Source organism: Fukomys damarensis, unplaced genomic scaffold (assembly GCF_012274545.1).
Source record: "Fukomys damarensis isolate Sample0158 unplaced genomic scaffold, DMR_v1.0_HiC HiC_scaffold_2, whole genome shotgun sequence".
Taxonomy (NCBI): Eukaryota; Metazoa; Chordata; class Mammalia; order Rodentia; family Bathyergidae; genus Fukomys; species Fukomys damarensis.
In genome coordinates, this window is record NW_022900914.1 from 41,847,125 (window position 1) to 41,856,241 (window position 9,117).

Consider the following 9,117-nt stretch of genomic DNA (forward strand, 5'->3'; position numbering starts at 1 on the left):
CCTGGAGGTGGCCGTGGACCAGCTTTTGTGGACAGAGGTGGATCAAGCAAACAATTTTACTGGAGTTCAGCTCCCTTTTTATAATTCTCAGGGATCAAAATATAATTTACAGAAATCCAAGGGAAGGCTAGGTTTTACATGGTAGGAAAATGTAAAGACCAAGAAGACAAATTTGTAGCAAATGTGAGCTACAAATCTGATATACTGTGTTAATAAAGCTGCTTTTCATCTCAATTAAAAAAAAGAAAGTCTTTGTGCCTGGAAGTTATGCCCTTTCCAGGCTGAGTGATGACACACTGGGAAATCAGGGCATCAGAAGTACGCTTGTATTCCTAACACACGGGAGGCTAAGGCAAGAGGATTGTTGCAGATTCAAGGCCTGTCTCAAAAATGAGAGAAATGGGGCCGGGGATTTGGCTCAGCAGTGCAGTGCCTGCTTCGCAAGCACAAGGTCCTAAGTTTGATCCCCAGTATGGCGGGAAGGGGGGACCAGACAAACAACGAGAAAAAAATGAAGATGAAAGAATAAGAAATCAGGCCATCAAACTTGGACAGAAGCGCCCAGGCCTTGGTGCACCAGTAAGTACCAGGGGAAGGGAACACTGAAATTGCTGAGGAGGAGCAGCACCTGCTTGATCTCCTCCCAATTTTGGCTCAAGATGGCCTGGTTTCTGGACCCTCACATCTAATTATGCAGGCTCAGGGAGACTCAGATGCCCCTCCTGGAAGGGGGTGAGTCCACAAGAATCCAGAGTCCTGACCCCTGATTCCTCCAGCTGACCAGAGTACAGGGCTCCCCAGAGCTGTGGGGAGGGGTGGGATTGGGGCCTGAGGTCGACTTGAGTAAATAGCTCATTGTTCTCTTCTGCCTCCTGTGAAAAAGGATCAGAAGCTCAGGGCATTGCTCCGAGGAAGTTCCAGGAAGCTCTGTTTGTAGAGTTTGGAAATGTCCCAACTTTCTGACAATAGATGATTGGTTAGATAAAGTGTGGTTTTGCTAGACACTGGAATGCTATTCAGCCATTAAAAATGATGTCATGGGTGACTTTATTTCATGCAGTGAAAACACACATACATGCATAATATTTTATATGTAAGTGTGTGGCAGCGTAGGAAAAGATTGAACTGTTCTCCTTTCCCACCTTTGTGCTAAACTACATCCCCAGACCTCTTTATTTATTGTGAGACAGGATCTTGCTGAATTGTTAAATTGTCCATGTTGGGCTCCAGTCTATGATCCCCTTCTTCAGCTTCCCACAGTGCTAGGATTACAGGTGTGCTCCACTCTTCCAGGTCAGAACAAGGTTTTAATAGAAGTTCTATCTGGTTGGCTAGATGGTGGGTGATTTTCTCCCCCTCTAGTGGGGACAAATTTGTTTGCAATATAAAACTGAAATTAGCCAGGTGACCTGGTATCCCAGCACTCAGGAGGCTGAGGCAGGAGGACTGCTTTGAGCTCAAGGCCAACCTGGGCTTCATAGTGAGTCCAAGGCCAGTCTGAGCTGCATAATAAAACCCTGTCTTGGAAAACAAAAGGCCCCAGAAAACTGACTTTCTAAACCAGCATGGTAGCGCACACCTGTAATGTCAGAACTCTGTGAGGCTGAGGCAGGAGTATCATAAATGGGAGCCTAGCTTGGGCAATTTAGTGACTTGGTGAGAAACTCTCAAAATTAAAAAAAAAATTAAGGGCTGTTATAGTTCAGTGCAAAGATTCTGAGTTCAGGGCTGGGGATTTAGTTCAGTCGTGCTGTCACCTGCCTTGAAAGTGTAAGGTCCTGAGTTTGATCCCTGGCCTCTCCCCGCAAAAAAAAAAAAAAAAAAGATTCTGAGTTCAACTCCCAGTATTTAAAAAAAAAAAAGGGATGAGAGAGAGACAGAGACAGAGACAGACTGAGACTCTTCTCCCTACCCTTAGAGGCGTCCCTGACCGTGACCCCCCCACCCTTCCAACCTGTCATCTTACTTGTTCTCTGTCTCGAAAGACCAGGCCCTACCCCCATGTCTCCCAAGGCGAATTTAAAAAGCTTTACCGCTCTACTCCAGATGGCAATCGTCTTCCTGCTGGGTGTGTGGTGGGCAAGGACTTAGGCTGTCTGGGAGCCTCGGTGTCTGGGACGAGGGCCTGTCCCGAGGAGGGGCTGCACTGGGATGGAGCAAGTGCTGGGCTTCACGTGCATCCTCAGTGGGAGCTTCCTCTCTCCCCTTTCAGGAGGCACTAGTATTTTAGGGCACAGCTGAAAAACAGGTTTAGGAAGGACTCATTCCTTGTTTAAATACGGAGCACTCTGGGGGCTACTTTAATGAGGAGCGACTTAAATTGAGTTTTGATTCTACTACTATTGCAGTGTCACTGTCACTGCCCTGTAACCGTCTCAGTTCTCATCACGCAGTGCTCAGCAGTATACACTCTCTGGCTTCACTCGTCCTTATTTTGTGAACAGCTGGGGTCTTTCAAGTATTTCCACTATTGTAAGAAGGCATTGTCGATGACTTTTGTTACAGAAAAACATTTATTAGTACATTTTTGTAACGTTTTTGCATACATAATGATAATGCTTATAGCGGATTTGCACCTGCACACGATACCTCTCACCCCTTTATTACCATGCCTCCTCCCCTCCAGCCCTCTCCCCTTCCCGTGTACAAGAGCTTTGTTTTCATTTTTTCCTTCTATTTTCACTTTTTCTTGTCCCTTCCTTTTCCCCTCCCTCCTCTCTTGTTCCCCTTCCCATTTGAACATTTTCTTCCCATTTCCCGACATTTATTATACATTTTAGTCCTATTTCCACTTTCGGTTTCTCACACCAGAAAAGCAATGCGGTATAAACGTGTGTCTGATTTTGTCACTTAAGAGTATGGTCCCAAGGTCCGTCCATTTAGTTATGAATGCCTGAAGCTCATCCTTCTTTATTGCAGAGTACTACTCCACTGTATAAAAAATTCGCATCTTGCCTGGCAAGCACAAGGTCCGGGCATGGAACTCAGGACCTTGAGTTTGCAAGGCAAGCAGCAGCACCCCTGAGGTAAATCCCAGCCTCCCTGAAAAACAAAACACACAAACAAAAAATCCACTTTAAAAAAAATCTGTTTGTCAGTTTATGGGCATTTGGACTGTTTTGAAGATTTAGCTATTACAAACTAGTGCTGCTGATTTTTTTTTTGTGTGTGTGTGGTACTGGGGATCAGAATGCTGCTGATTTAAAAAAAAAGTCTAATATACAATATGTGTGAGACAAGGAAGACTGGAAGAAAATACACTAAACATTTTACACCGTCTATGCATGGGGAATGGGATTGAGCATAGAGGCATGAGGCACAGATGTTTTACGTTTTTTAAAAAATGACTTTTCCAGGAGGCTGAGGAAGGAGGATTGCTGAGAATTCAAGGCTCATGGTGAATTCAAGGTCAGCCTGAACTACGTAGCAAGACCCTGTCTCAAAAAACCAAAAATAAAGCCAGGTGTGGTGGCACACACCTGTAATCCCAGCACTCGGGAGACTAAGGCAGGAGGATCGCTGTGAGTTCGAGACCAGCCTGGGCTACATAGTGAGTTCCAGGTCAGTCTCAACTACATAGTGAGACCCTGTCTCAAAAAAAACCCCCCAAAACCAAACCAAACCAAACCAAAACAACAGCAACAAAAAAGTAAATCTCACACTACAGTGTACAGTTTTACAATTGGTGAATCTCCAGTGGCACATTATTGTCACGAGAAGTTTGTAATGCGGTTCACTGCAGTGCTGTGCAGATTTGGGTGGACGTGTGATGCCATGGTTCCACTACCAAGTTCTCGCAGAGTACTCTCCCTGTCCTAGGGTCCTTTGTCTGCCTGTTTGTCCTCCCTCGCCTCACCCCGGTCACCAGTGATCTCTTGTCTTCATAGTTTCTCCTTTTCCAGAATGCCATGCAGTTGGAATTGCACAGCACGTACCATTTTCATATGGGCTTTGTCACTCAGAGATACGCACTCATGACTCCTCCACGTCTTGTCCTGGCCTGAGTGCTTTCTTTCTTTTTTTTGGTACAGGAATCAAACTCGGACCTTGTACTTGTGAAGCAGGTGGCCGCACCGCTGAGCTAAATCCCCGGCCTCATTTCTTTTGAGGAAATACAGCAGGTTAGTTATTCAATCACCTATTGCAGGGCATCTTGATTGCTTGAGTCTTGGCAGTTACGAGGAAAGCTGTTAGAAACGTGTGTGGCGTTTGAATGGACATGTTTTCAGTTCATCTGGGTGAATAGCAAGCAGCATAATTGCTGGGTCGTATGGTGAAAGTATATTTGGTTTTGTAACAAACAGCCGAACTGCGTTTCAAAGTGGCTGTGCCATTTCACATCCCCACTTCACATGCCCCTGCCCTGTGTGAGTTCCTGCGGATGGATGTCTTTTTATATGCTTATTTTCCATCTACATGTCTTCTTTGGGAGATGCCTTTTTCTTTTGTTGAGTTTTTAGAGTTCTTTTGGGATATGAGTCATTTTAGAGACTAGTCCTTCACATATGCCTTTTGCAGATTTCTCCCAGTTTGTGTCATTTTTTTGTTTTGTTTTGTTTTGTTTTGTTTTTGGTACCAGGGGTCAAACTTGGGACATTGCACTTGTGAGGCAGGTGGCAGAACCACTGAGCTAAATCCCTGGCCCCCTTTTTGAGTTTTATGCCTTTTTTGAGACAGGGTCGCACTGTGTAGTTCAGGCTGACCTTGAACTCACTGTGTAGCCCAGGCTGGCCTTGAACTTGGGCAATCCTCCTGCTTCAGCTGTTAGCGTGTGCCACCATGCCTGGCTCCAATCTGTGTCTTGTCTTTTCATTCTCTTGCGAACTTTCAGAATCTGCTTTACATACAGTAATGCCTTGGTTCATGAATGCTTCTGTTCACAAACAAAATTTTACTTGTATTCACAAATTCCACATTGGGTGACAAACACAGTCATGGCCATTTTCCTCAAAAATCATAAAACAAATTAAATTCTTGAACCAAGGCACCACTGTATTTCAGAATTGTTTTGTTTTTTTTTTTCCTTATCCTAAGTAGCATGCAGTACTTTTTGTGACTGCCTCAGAGGCTGAGGAAGGCAGATCATAAATTCAAGCCCATCTTGGGGAACTTAGTGACTTAGTAAGACGCTCTCTCAAAAGGAAAAATATTTTGCATACATACACAAACATATAAACAGTACTAGCATTTGTCAGCCATACACTTGCTTACAAGGGAAGATTTCCTCTAAGCAGAGAGCTCCAATTGTCTGCTGGCCCTGCCAAGGGGAGAGAACGGAGAGCATAGGGCTGCCTCCCACTGAAGTAACGAACTTTTTAATAGTGGTGTGTGGTTATGACTGTGTCAGGTATTTCAGTGTTTAATGACTGTATTGTATATTTATATGTCTGACAGAGGGTCGGATAAACAGGAGAGTCTCTGCTCCCTCTAGAAAAATCCTAATGAATTGGATTCCCTTTGGCTAAAAGAGAAAAGCTGGAGCCAGCTGTCTCAGCTGAAAAAAGCAAAGAGGTTAAAAAAAAGAAAATCTATTTGGGCCCAGATAAAAGTGTTTGGCTGGGGTGATGCTTTTCTCAGCTTATGGGCTTCCTGGGCCCTGATAGGAAGAGGCTGGCACTTCCGGTCAAGGCCCTGGTCCCCGGCTAGCCCCACCTGTGTGTATGCAGCAAGGGATTTAGGGTTTTTGAGCTACAGTTCCACATTTGGAAAAATCAGGACAATAACAATACTGGTAACTATCTCACAGGATTGTTTGAAGAATTAAATGATGGAGGGAATGATGGCACATACCTGTACTCCCAGCACTTAGGAGGGTCCCTGGGAGTTCAAGGCCAGCCTCAACTGCATAGTGAGACTTGGCTCAAAACAAAACAAAAAACCCAACCAACCAAACAAAGGAATTAAACGATGTTTTACTTTTAAAGTCCTTTGTACTTTATTCTAAGTTCTTGTTCTAACTGCTCTATCAGTTTTTTTTTTTTTTGGATTTTTGTTTTTTATTTTTTTTGGTACTGGAGACTGAACTTGGGCCCTTGCACTTGCAAGGCAGGCGGCAGAACCATTGAGCTAAATCCCCAGCCCTAACTGCTCTCTCAGTATTCAGTATTATAGAAATTGTGATTAAATGCCCACCAAGTGCTAAGCAATGGGTATACAAAGACCAAGACTACAAAATGGTTATGTAACTGTACAAATAAATAATTCCATTATTATTATTATACAATATAACACTTGCTTCTTACTCCCAAGAAATTTACAGGCAATATGAGAAGGTAGACATTTGATTTGGCTATTTTTAATTTTTTTTTTTTAATGGTGCTGGGAATTGATCCCATGACCTCACGTGTGCAAGACAAGCGCTCTTACCACTGAGGTGCACCCTCAGCCCCAAAAGGCAGAGATTTGGCAGAATATTAATACTGACACACTGCAGCTGCTCCTAGCAGATCATTTGTCTCTTGCTTCTGTGCTGTTCTTTATGACAAGAAGGTTTTCACCTTCCCGTAGATTGAAAGTAGAGCCCACGCCTTCTCTTTCCTCCCTAGTATCCTTTGTGGAGTGAGGTCGTCATTCTGTCAGCATTTGCAGAGGGCTGGCTGCGGGCCTGGCCCGGTGTTCAGGCCTTCCGGGTGTGTCCTCTCTGAGAGGACCTCATGTTGTGTTGTGTAACGTCACGCACGGTAGTGCCCCGGGAAGACTGGCGGGAGGAAGTCGGATCTGGTGGGAGGGGTGGAGGAGAAAGCGAAGTGGAAGCATCTTGGTGAACTGCAGTACGGGGGATTGAACTCAGGTCCTTGCTTTTGCAAGGCAGATGGCAGAACCACTGAGCTAAATCCCCGGCCCGCCCATTAGGGAATTCTGTGCAGCGAGGGCGGGAAAGGTGGACCAGGTCAATAAGCACTGAGTGGGTAGAGTGCTGGGAGTACGTCATGACTGAGTGGTGAAGCCAGTGCAGCACGGCTCCTGGAGTAGGGAGACTTGTTTATCACACACACACACACACACACACACACACAAAATGTACACACACACATGCACACACACACGCGCACTACATGGGTCTGTTGACGGCTCGGCATTTCTTGTGTGCAGACGTACATATGTACATGTCCACATAGGTCTGTCTGAAACAGCGCCTCAGACTGCCCATAGCACTTTGCTCTGGGAGGTGACTGGGGAGTGGATGCTACTGACTGCCTAAGGGCAGTCATTTCCCACCCACAGTGCTCACAACTCAAGTTTTGTTCAGGTTTTAAAGAGCAGCAGTAATCCAGGAGTGTGGCACAATTCTGTAATTTTCACACTGTGGGAGGCTGAGGCAAGAGGATTGGAAGTTGGAGCTCACTTTGGGCAATTTAGCAATTTAGTGAGAGACTGTCTCAAAATTAAAAATAAAAATAAAAGAGGCTGGGCATGTAGCTCAGTGTGAAGGTTCTGTATTCAATTCTCAGCGCTGCAAAAATAAATGAATAAATAAAAAGGCACTGTGCTCTGGGAAAGTGGGGGCAGGTGTCACATCATGTTACCTCTAAGCCAGGTACCCTGATCCTGCCCCTCTCTGCCAGTGATTGGTTTAAGCATAGGCATGTAACCTAGTCCGCTGATGACTTTTGAGAGGTTTTTGTTTTTCTCCTTCAGTAACAAAAGAGAGCATAGCAGACAACAAAATCTGCTTGTCCTCTTCCTTTCTGCCTTGGGATTATGTTGTTTAAAAATAGGATGTTTACAGGTATGGCGACCATCTTGTGACCGTGAGGGAAAGTCCAGAGTACTGTAGAGACAACATGGCAGTCTGCCTTTTGTATGGTACTGGGAATCGAACCCAAGACTTTCATACTGAGTTATATCCCCAGATCCCTTTTATTTTTTCGTTTGGCAGGATCTGGCTAAGTCACTAATTTGCCCAGGGTAGGCTTGAACTTGTGATCCTCCAGCCTTAGGCTTTAGAGTGCTGGCTGGGGTCACCGCTGAGCCACCACGCCCAGCTTCACACTAACCTCTGGACATCTTTTCACTGACTGGAAGCAGAAACTTTTGTGCTCTAAACTTTTTATTACCCTAGACATTTAAATGCCTGTATCACTTAAAGCACTGTTTACATTGTTACAATCACATTCGTTCTAACCAGTATAGTAGCTTTCTCTGAAATGATGTATTTTCTCAGGAGGATTTACTCATGACTTACTTGTGTAATTAAACACTTTTTAAGGATGATGTGAAACCTCTGAACTGCTCTGATTCAGGATTCAGATGGGCAAGACTTTGGACCAAACCCTTTGTCCCTCCTGGGGCTGGAGGTCCCTTGTCCCCCCAGGCAAAAGGGCCCCCTCTTCAGGACTGCCCTTTCCAAAGCGCTTTGTGCAGGAAGGGAGCTGCATTTGGTAGCAAAAGGGTCCAGAGAGTCTTGAGAGGTGAGACAGCAGCCAGGCAAGGAGCTGTAGGTGATCAGAAAGGGCCCGGGAGCCATCCAGGATTACCGGGTCTTGTGTCTTGGGATTCTTGTGTCTTGGGATCCCACCTCCCGAGAGAGCCTGGTCGCTGGATCTCAGCCCCACAGCCCTGGGGGCAGTGACTGAATCTCCAATTGGAGAGCCAGTAGCTTGGGAAGGTTTGAATCTGGCAAAAGTCACCCTTACCGCCAGGCTGGGAGGCTGGTGGGAGACATTGACGTTAGGCTGAGGGAGGGAAGCTGAGGTCTTATTTGGGATCCTTAGGGGGCAGGTAGTGGACAGGTGTGAGTTCCCCATTGGCTTCACTGTGGGTGATGCTTTACATGTGGTAGCAAAGCAAAGTTTTCTGCATTCCTAGCACTCTGGGAGGCTGAGACAGGAGGACTGCAGTTTCACCTCACCCTGAGTAACTTAGTGACTTAGTGAGACCCTGTCTCAAAAGAAAGAGGGGATGGTAAGGGAGGATGCAGCTCGGTGAGAAGACCCTAGGTTCAACCTCCTGTGCGGGTGAATGGGTGGGGAGTTTCCTGCGTTCTGTTCTCCAAAGCAAGACCGAGACCTTTTGTGTGGTATTTCGAGGACACTCTGGGAGCTCTGTGATGAGGGTGTCCCTTGTGGCTGGGGTAGTCAGACCTGGTGATTCTCCTGGGTCCAGCAGGAGCAAAAA